This window comes from Pimephales promelas, chromosome 23, assembly GCF_988280905.1.
Source record: "Pimephales promelas chromosome 23, fPimPro1.hap1.1, whole genome shotgun sequence".
NCBI lineage: Eukaryota > Metazoa > Chordata > Actinopteri > Cypriniformes > Leuciscidae > Pimephales > Pimephales promelas.
Window position 1 is genome coordinate 25973064 of NC_142791.1, and position 10523 is coordinate 25983586.

Genomic DNA, 10523 nt, shown 5'->3' on the forward strand with positions numbered 1-10523 from the left:
CAGGTCTAAGTCTCATGGCCCTCTATCAGAATCCAGAGTTTTGGGAAGATTGGAGAAACGTAATTTTTCGCCAAAAAAAAAAAACGTAAGGGGTACCACTGTCGTTTTTTTTTCGGGCCAAATTTTTGAGTTTCAATATCTCAGCTCTGGAAGGGGCTAGAGCCTCCATTTTTGCACTCAGGTCTAAGTCTCATGGCCCTCTATCAGAATCCAGAGTTTTGGGAAGATTGGAGAAACTTAATTTTTCGCCCAAAAAAAAAAAAACGTAAGGGGTACCACTGTCGTTTTTTTTTCGGGCCAAATTTTTGAGTTTCGATATCTCAGCTCTGGAAGGGGCTAGAGCCTCCATTTTTGCACTCAGGTCTAAGTCTCATGGCCCTCTATCAGAATCCAGAGTTTGGGGAAGATTGGAGAAACTTAATTTTTCGCCCAAAAAAAAAAAACGTAAGGGGTACCACTGTCGTTTTTTTTTCGGGCCAAATTTTTGAGTTTCGATATCTCAGCTCTGGAAGGGGCTAGAGCCTCCATTTTTGCACTCAGGTCTAAGTCTCATGGCCCTCTATCAGAATCCAGAGTTTTGGGAAGATTGGAGAAACTTAATTTTTCGCCCAAAAAAAAAAACGTAAGGGGTACCACTGTCGTTTTTTTTTCGGGCCGAATTTTTGAGTTTCGATATCTCAGCTCTGGAAGGGGCTAGAGCCTCCATTTTTGCACTCAGGTCTAAGTCTCATGGCCCTCTATCAGAATCCAGAGTTTTGGGAAGATTGGAGAAACTTAATTTTTCGCCCCCCAAAAAAAAACGTAAGGGGTACCACTGTCGTTTTTTTTTCGGGCCGAATTTTTGAGTTTCGATATCTCAGCTCTGGAAGGGGCTAGAGCCTCCATTTTTGCACTCAGGTCTAAGTCTCATGGCCCTCTATCAGAATCCAGAGTTTTGGGAAGATTGGAGAAACTTAATTTTTCGCCCCAAAAAAAAAAAACGTAAGGGGTACCACTGTCGTTTTTTTTTCGGGCCGAATTTTTGAGTTTCGATATCTCAGCTCTGGAAGGGGCTAGAGCCTCCATTTTTGCACTCAGGTCTAAGTCTCATGGCCCTCTATCAGAATCCAGAGTTTTGGGAAGATTGGAGAAACTTAATTTTTCGCCCCCCAAAAAAAACAAAAGGGGTACCACTGTCGTTTTTTTTTTGGGCCAAATTTTTGAGTTTCGATATCTCAGCTCTGGAAGGGGCTAGAGCCTCCATTTTTGCACTCAGGTCTAAGTCTCATGGCCCTCTATCAGAATCCAGAGTTTTGGGAAGATTGGAGAAACTTAATTTTTCGCCCCAAAAAAAAAAAACGTAAGGGGTACCACTGTCGTTTTTTTTTCGGGCCGAATTTTTGAGTTTCGATATCTCCGCTCTGGAAGGGGCTAGAGCCTCCATTTTTGCACTCAGGTCTAAGTCTCATGGCCCTCTATCAGAATCCAGAGTTTTGGGAAGATTGGAGAAACTTAATTTTTCGCCCAAAAAAAAAAAACGTAAGGGGTACCACTGTCGTTTTTTTTTCGGGCCGAATTTTTGAGTTTCGATATCTCAGCTCTGGAAGGGGCTAGAGCCTCCATTTTTGCACTCAGGTCTAAGTCTCATGGCCCTCTATCAGAATCCAGAGTTTTGGGAAGATTGGAGAAACTTAATTTTTCGCCCCAAAAAAAAAACGTAAGGGGTACCACTGTCGTTTTTTTTTCGGGCCGAATTTTTGAGTTTCGATATCTCAGCTCTGGAAGGGGCTAGAGCCTCCATTTTTGCACTCAGGTCTAAGTCTCATGGCCCTCTATCAGAATCCAGAGTTTTGGGAAGATTGGAGAAACGTAATTTTTCGCCAAAAAAAAAAAACGTAAGGGGTACCACTGTCGTTTTTTTTTCGGGCCAAATTTTTGAGTTTCAATATCTCAGCTCTGGAAGGGGCTAGAGCCTCCATTTTTGCACTCAGGTCTAAGTCTCATGGCCCTCTATCAGAATCCAGAGTTTTGGGAAGATTGGAGAAACTTAATTTTTCGCCCAAAAAAAAAAAAACGTAAGGGGTACCACTGTCGTTTTTTTTTCGGGCCAAATTTTTGAGTTTCGATATCTCAGCTCTGGAAGGGGCTAGAGCCTCCATTTTTGCACTCAGGTCTAAGTCTCATGGCCCTCTATCAGAATCCAGAGTTTGGGGAAGATTGGAGAAACGTAATTTTTCGCCCAAAAAAAAAAAACGTAAGGGGTACCACTGTCGTTTTTTTTTCGGGCCAAATTTTTGAGTTTCGATATCTCAGCTCTGGAAGGGGCTAGAGCCTCCATTTTTGCACTCAGGTCTAAGTCTCATGGCCCTCTATCAGAATCCAGAGTTTTGGGAAGATTGGAGAAACTTAATTTTTCGCCCAAAAAAAAAAACGTAAGGGGTACCACTGTCGTTTTTTTTTCGGGCCGAATTTTTGAGTTTCGATATCTCAGCTCTGGAAGGGGCTAGAGCCTCCATTTTTGCACTCAGGTCTAAGTCTCATGGCCCTCTATCAGAATCCAGAGTTTTGGGAAGATTGGAGAAACTTAATTTTTCGCCCCCCAAAAAAAAACGTAAGGGGTACCACTGTCGTTTTTTTTTCGGGCCGAATTTTTGAGTTTCGATATCTCAGCTCTGGAAGGGGCTAGAGCCTCCATTTTTGCACTCAGGTCTAAGTCTCATGGCCCTCTATCAGAATCCAGAGTTTTGGGAAGATTGGAGAAACTTAATTTTTCGCCCCAAAAAAAAAAACGTAAGGGGTACCACTGTCGTTTTTTTTTCGGGCCGAATTTTTGAGTTTCGATATCTCAGCTCTGGAAGGGGCTAGAGCCTCCATTTTTGCACTCAGGTCTAAGTCTCATGGCCCTCTATCAGAATCCAGAGTTTTGGGAAGATTGGAGAAACTTAATTTTTCGCCCCCCAAAAAAAAACGTAAGGGGTACCACTGTCGTTTTTTTTTTGGGCCGAATTTTTGAGTTTCGATATCTCAGCTCTGGAAGGGGCTAGAGCCTCCATTTTTGCACTCAGGTCTAAGTCTCATGGCCCTCTATCAGAATCCAGAGTTTTGGGAAGATTGGAGAAACTTAATTTTTCGCCCCAAAAAAAAAAAACGTAAGGGGTACCACTGTCGTTTTTTTTTCGGGCCGAATTTTTGAGTTTCGATATCTCCGCTCTGGAAGGGGCTAGAGCCTCCATTTTTGCACTCAGGTCTAAGTCTCATGGCCCTCTATCAGAATCCAGAGTTTTGGGAAGATTGGAGAAACTTAATTTTTCGCCCAAAAAAAAAAACGTAAGGGGTACCACTGTCGTTTTTTTTTCGGGCCGAATTTTTGAGTTTCGATATCTCAGCTCTGGAAGGGGCTAGAGCCTCCATTTTTGCACTCAGGTCTAAGTCTCATGGCCCTCTATCAGAATCCAGAGTTTTGGGAAGATTGGAGAAACTTAATTTTTCGCCCCAAAAAAAAAAACGTAAGGGGTACCACTGTCGTTTTTTTTTCGGGCCGAATTTTTGAGTTTCGATATCTCAGCTCTGGAAGGGGCTAGAGCCTCCATTTTTGCACTCAGGTCTAAGTCTCATGGCCCTCTATCAGAATCCAGAGTTTTGGGAAGATTGGAGAAACGTAATTTTTCGCCAAAAAAAAAAACGTAAGGGGTACCACTGTCGTTTTTTTTTCGGGCCAAATTTTTGAGTTTCAATATCTCAGCTCTGGAAGGGGCTAGAGCCTCCATTTTTGCACTCAGGTCTAAGTCTCATGGCCCTCTATCAGAATCCAGAGTTTTGGGAAGATTGGAGAAACTTAATTTTTCGCCCAAAAAAAAAAAAACGTAAGGGGTACCACTGTCGTTTTTTTTTCGGGCCAAATTTTTGAGTTTCGATATCTCAGCTCTGGAAGGGGCTAGAGCCTCCATTTTTGCACTCAGGTCTAAGTCTCATGGCCCTCTATCAGAATCCAGAGTTTGGGGAAGATTGGAGAAACTTAATTTTTCGCCCAAAAAAAAAAAACGTAAGGGGTACCACTGTCGTTTTTTTTTCGGGCCAAATTTTTGAGTTTCGATATCTCAGCTCTGGAAGGGGCTAGAGCCTCCATTTTTGCACTCAGGTCTAAGTCTCATGGCCCTCTATCAGAATCCAGAGTTTTGGGAAGATTGGAGAAACTTAATTTTTCGCCCAAAAAAAAAAACGTAAGGGGTACCACTGTCGTTTTTTTTTCGGGCCGAATTTTTGAGTTTCGATATCTCAGCTCTGGAAGGGGCTAGAGCCTCCATTTTTGCACTCAGGTCTAAGTCTCATGGCCCTCTATCAGAATCCAGAGTTTTGGGAAGATTGGAGAAACTTAATTTTTCGCCCCCCAAAAAAAAACGTAAGGGGTACCACTGTCGTTTTTTTTTCGGGCCGAATTTTTGAGTTTCGATATCTCAGCTCTGGAAGGGGCTAGAGCCTCCATTTTTGCACTCAGGTCTAAGTCTCATGGCCCTCTATCAGAATCCAGAGTTTTGGGAAGATTGGAGAAACTTAATTTTTCGCCCCAAAAAAAAAAAACGTAAGGGGTACCACTGTCGTTTTTTTTTCGGGCCGAATTTTTGAGTTTCGATATCTCAGCTCTGGAAGGGGCTAGAGCCTCCATTTTTGCACTCAGGTCTAAGTCTCATGGCCCTCTATCAGAATCCAGAGTTTTGGGAAGATTGGAGAAACTTAATTTTTCGCCCCCAAAAAAAAAACGTAAGGGGTACCACTGTCGTTTTTTTTTTGGGCCGAATTTTTGAGTTTCGATATCTCAGCTCTGGAAGGGGCTAGAGCCTCCATTTTTGCACTCAGGTCTAAGTCTCATGGCCCTCTATCAGAATCCAGAGTTTTGGGAAGATTGGAGAAACTTAATTTTTCGCCCCAAAAAAAAAAACGTAAGGGGTACCACTGTCGTTTTTTTTTCGGGCCGAATTTTTGAGTTTCGATATCTCCGCTCTGGAAGGGGCTAGAGCCTCCATTTTTGCACTCAGGTCTAAGTCTCATGGCCCTCTATCAGAATCCAGAGTTTTGGGAAGATTGGAGAAACTTAATTTTTCGCCCAAAAAAAAAACGTAAGGGGTACCACTGTCGTTTTTTTTTCGGGCCGAATTTTTGAGTTTCGATATCTCAGCTCTGGAAGGGGCTAGAGCCTCCATTTTTGCACTCAGGTCTAAGTCTCATGGCCCTCTATCAGAATCCAAAGTTTTGGGAAGATTGGAGAAACTTAATTTTTCGCCCCCCAAAAAAAAACGTAAGGGGTACCACTGTCGTTTTTTTTTTCGGGCCGAATTTTTGAGTTTCGATATCTCAGCTCTGGAAGGGGCTAGAGCCTCCATTTTTGCACTCATGTCTAAGTCTCATGGCCCTCTATCAGAATCCAGAGTTTTTGGGAAGATTGGAGAAACGTAATTTTTCGCCAAAAAAAACAAACGTAAGGGGTACCACTGTCGTTTTTTTTTCGGGCCAAATTTTTGAGTTTCAATATCTCAGCTCTGGAAGGGGCTAGAGCCTCCATTTTTGCACTCAGGTCTAAGTCTCATGGCCCTCTATCAGAATACAGAGTTTTGGGAAGATTGGAGAAACTTAATTTTTCGCCCAAAAAAAAAAAAACGTAAGGGGTACCACTGTCGTTTTTTTTTCGGGCCAAATTTTTGAGTTTCGATATCTCAGCTCTGGAAGGGGCTAGAGCCTCCATTTTTGCACTCAGGTCTAAGTCTCATGGCCCTCTATCAGAATCCAGAGTTTGGGGAAGATTGGAGAAACTTAATTTTTCGCCCAAAAAAAAAAAACGTAAGGGGTACCACTGTCGTTTTTTTTTCGGGCCAAATTTTTGAGTTTCGATATCTCAGCTCTGGAAGGGGCTAGAGCCTCCATTTTTGCACTCAGGTCTAAGTCTCATGGCCCTCTATCAGAATCCAGAGTTTTGGGAAGATTGGAGAAACTTAATTTTTCGCCCAAAAAAAAAAAACGTAAGGGGTACCACTGTCGTTTTTTTTTCGGGCCGAATTTTTGAGTTTCGATATCTCAGCTCTGGAAGGGGCTAGAGCCTCCATTTTTGCACTCAGGTCTAAGTCTCATGGCCCTCTATCAGAATCCAGAGTTTTGGGAAGATTGGAGAAACTTAATTTTTCGCCCCCCAAAAAAAAACGTAAGGGGTACCACTGTCGTTTTTTTTTCGGGCCGAATGTTTGAGTTTCGATATCTCAGCTCTGGAAGGGGCTAGAGCCTCCATTTTTGCACTCAGGTCTAAGTCTCATGGCCCTCTATCAGAATCCAGAGTTTTGGGAAGATTGGAGAAACTTAATTTTTCGCCCCAAAAAAAAAAAACGTAAGGGGTACCACTGTCGTTTTTTTTTCGGGCCGAATTTTTGAGTTTCGATATCTCAGCTCTGGAAGGGGCTAGAGCCTCCATTTTTGCACTCAGGTCTAAGTCTCATGGCCCTCTATCAGAATCCAGAGTTTTGGGAAGATTGGAGAAACTTAACTTTTCGCCCCCAAAAAAAAAACGTAAGGGGTACCACTGTCGTTTTTTTTTTGGGCCGAATTTTTGAGTTTCGATATCTCAGCTCTGGAAGGGGCTAGAGCCTCCATTTTTGCACTCAGGTCTAAGTCTCATGGCCCTCTATCAGAATCCAGAGTTTTGGGAAGATTGGAGAAACTTAATTTTTCGCCCCAAAAAAAAAAAACGTAAGGGGTACCACTGTCGTTTTTTTTTCGGGCCGAATTTTTGAGTTTCGATATCTCAGCTCTGGAAGGGGCTAGAGCCTCCATTTTTGCACTCAGGTCTAAGTCTCATGGCCCTCTATCAGAATCCAGAGTTTTGGGAAGATTGGAGAAACTTAATTTTTCGCCCAAAAAAAAAAACGTAAGGGGTACCACTGTCGTTTTTTTTTCGGGCCGAATTTTTGAGTTTCGATATCTCAGCTCTGGAAGGGGCTAGAGCCTCCATTTTTGCACTCAGGTCTAAGTCTCATGGCCCTCTATCAGAATCTAGAGTTTTGGGAAGATTGGAGAAACTTAATTTTTCGCATCCCAAAAAAAAACGTAAGGGGTACCACTGTCGTTTTTTTTTCGGGCCGAATTATTGAGTTTCGATATCTCAGCTCTGGAAGGGGCTAGAGCCTCCATTTTTGCACTCAGGTCTAAGTCTCATGGCCCTCTATCAGAATCCAGAGTTTTGGGAAGATTGGAGAAACTTAATTTTTCGCCCCAAAAAAAAAACGTAAGGGGTACCACTGTCGTTTTTTTTTCGGGCCGAATTTTTGGGTTTCGATATCTCAGCTCTGGAAGGGGCTAGAGCCTCCATTTTTGCACTCAGGTCTAAGTCTCATGGCCCTCTATCAGAATCCAGAGTTTTGGGAAGATTGGAGAAACTTAATTTTTCGCCCCCCCAAAAAAAACGTAAGGGGTACCACTGTCGTTTTTTTTTTGGGCCGAATTTTTGAGTTTCGATATCTCAGCTCTGGAAGGGGCTAGAGCCTCCATTTTTGCACTCAGGTCTAAGTCTCATGGCCGTCTATCAGAATCCAGAGTTTGGGGAAGATTGGAGAAACTTAATTTTTCGCCCAAAAAAAAAAAACGTAAGGGGTACCACTGTCGTTTTTTTTTCCGGCCAAATTTTTGAGTTTCGATATCTCAGCTCTGGAAGGGGCTAGAGCCTCCATTTTTGCACTCAGGTCTAAGTCTCATGGCCCTCTATCAGAATCCAGAGTTTGGGGAAGATTGGAGAAACTTAATTTTTCGCCCAAAAAAAAAAACGTAAGGGGTACCATTGTCGTTTTTTTTTCCGGCCAAATTTTTGAGTTTCGATATCTCAGCTCTGGAAGGGGCTAGAGCCTCCATTTTTGCACTCAGGTCTAAGTCTCATGGCCCTCTATCAGAATCCAGAGTTTTGGGAAGATTGGAGAAACTTAATTTTTCGCCCCAAAAAAAAAAACGTAAGGGGTACCACTGTCGTTTTTTTTTCGGGCCGAATTTTTGAGTTTCGATATCTCAGCTCTGGAAGGGGCTAGAGCCTCCATTTTTGCACTCAGGTCTAAGTCTCATGGCCCTCTATCAGAATCCAGAGTTTTGGGAAGATTGGAGAAACTTAATTTTTCGCCCCCCAAAAAAAACACGTAAGGGGTACCACTGTCGTTTTTTTTTTGGGCCGAATTTTTGAGTTTCGATATCTCAGCTCTGGAAGGGGCTAGAGCCTCCATTTTTGCACTCAGGTCTAAGTCTAATGGCCCTCTATCAGAATCCAGAGTTTGGGGAAGATTGGAGAAACTTAATTTTTCGCCCAAAAAAAAAAAACGTAAGGGGTACCACTGTCGTTTTTTTTTCCGGCCAAATTTTTGAGTTTCGATATCTCAGCTCTGGAAGGGGCTAGAGCCTCCATTTTTGCACTCAGGTCTAAGTCTCATGGCCGTCTATCAGAATCCAGAGTTTGGGGAAGATTGGAGAAACTTAATTTTTCGCCCAAAAAAAAAAAACGTAAGGGGTACCACTGTCGTTTTTTTTTCCGGCCAAATTTTTGAGTTTCGATATCTCAGCTCTGGAAGGGGCTAGAGCCTCCATTTTTGCACTCAGGTCTAAGTCTCATGGCCCTCTATCAGAATCCAGAGTTTTGGGAAGATTGGAGAAACTTAATTTTTCGCCCCAAAAAAAAAAAACGTAAGGGGTACCACTGTCGTTTTTTTTTCGGGCCGAATTTTTGAGTTTCGATATCTCAGCTCTGGAAGGGGCTAGAGCCTCCATTTTTGCACTCAGGTCTAAGTCTCATGGCCCTCTATCAGAATCCAGAGTTTTGGGAAGATTGGAGAAACTTAATTTTTCGCCCCCAAAAAAAAAACGTAAGGGGTACCACTGTCGTTTTTTTTTTGGGCCGAATTTTTGAGTTTCGATATCTCAGCTCTGGAAGGGGCTAGAGCCTCCATTTTTGCACTCAGGTCTAAGTCTCATGGCCCTCTATCAGAATCCAGAGTTTTGGGAAGATTGGAGAAACTTAATTTTTCGCCCCAAAAAAAAAAACGTAAGGGGTACCACTGTCGTTTTTTTTTCGGGCCGAATTTTTGAGTTTCGATATCTCCGCTCTGGAAGGGGCTAGAGCCTCCATTTTTGCACTCAGGTCTAAGTCTCATGGCCCTCTATCAGAATCCAGAGTTTTGGGAAGATTGGAGAAACTTAATTTTTCGCCCAAAAAAAAAACGTAAGGGGTACCACTGTCGTTTTTTTTTCGGGCCGAATTTTTGAGTTTCGATATCTCAGCTCTGGAAGGGGCTAGAGCCTCCATTTTTGCACTCAGGTCTAAGTCTCATGGCCCTCTATCAGAATCCAAAGTTTTGGGAAGATTGGAGAAACTTAATTTTTCGCCCCCCAAAAAAAAACGTAAGGGGTACCACTGTCGTTTTTTTTTTCGGGCCGAATTTTTGAGTTTCGATATCTCAGCTCTGGAAGGGGCTAGAGCCTCCATTTTTGCACTCATGTCTAAGTCTCATGGCCCTCTATCAGAATCCAGAGTTTTTGGGAAGATTGGAGAAACGTAATTTTTCGCCAAAAAAAACAAACGTAAGGGGTACCACTGTCGTTTTTTTTTCGGGCCAAATTTTTGAGTTTCAATATCTCAGCTCTGGAAGGGGCTAGAGCCTCCATTTTTGCACTCAGGTCTAAGTCTCATGGCCCTCTATCAGAATACAGAGTTTTGGGAAGATTGGAGAAACTTAATTTTTCGCCCAAAAAAAAAAAAACGTAAGGGGTACCACTGTCGTTTTTTTTTCGGGCCAAATTTTTGAGTTTCGATATCTCAGCTCTGGAAGGGGCTAGAGCCTCCATTTTTGCACTCAGGTCTAAGTCTCATGGCCCTCTATCAGAATCCAGAGTTTGGGGAAGATTGGAGAAACTTAATTTTTCGCCCAAAAAAAAAAAACGTAAGGGGTACCACTGTCGTTTTTTTTTCGGGCCAAATTTTTGAGTTTCGATATCTCAGCTCTGGAAGGGGCTAGAGCCTCCATTTTTGCACTCAGGTCTAAGTCTCATGGCCCTCTATCAGAATCCAGAGTTTTGGGAAGATTGGAGAAACTTAATTTTTCGCCCAAAAAAAAAAAACGTAAGGGGTACCACTGTCGTTTTTTTTTCGGGCCAAATTTTTGAGTTTCGATATCTCAGCTCTGGAAGGGGCTAGAGCCTCCATTTTTGCACTCAGGTCTAAGTCTCATGGCCCTCTATCAGAATCCAGCGTTTGGGGAAGATTGGAGAAACTTAATTTTTCGCCCAAAAAAAAAAACGTAAGGGGTACCACTGTCGTTTTTTTTTCGGGCCAAATTTTTGAGTTTCGATATCTCAGCTCTGGAAGGGGCTAGAGCCTCCATTTTTGCACTCAGGTCTAAGTCTCATGGCCCTCTATCAGAATTCAGAGTTTGGGGAAGATTGGAGAAACTTAATTTTTCGCCCAAAAAAAAAAAAACGTAAGGGGTACCACTGTTGTTGTTTTTTTTCGGGCCAAATTTTTGAGTTTCGATATC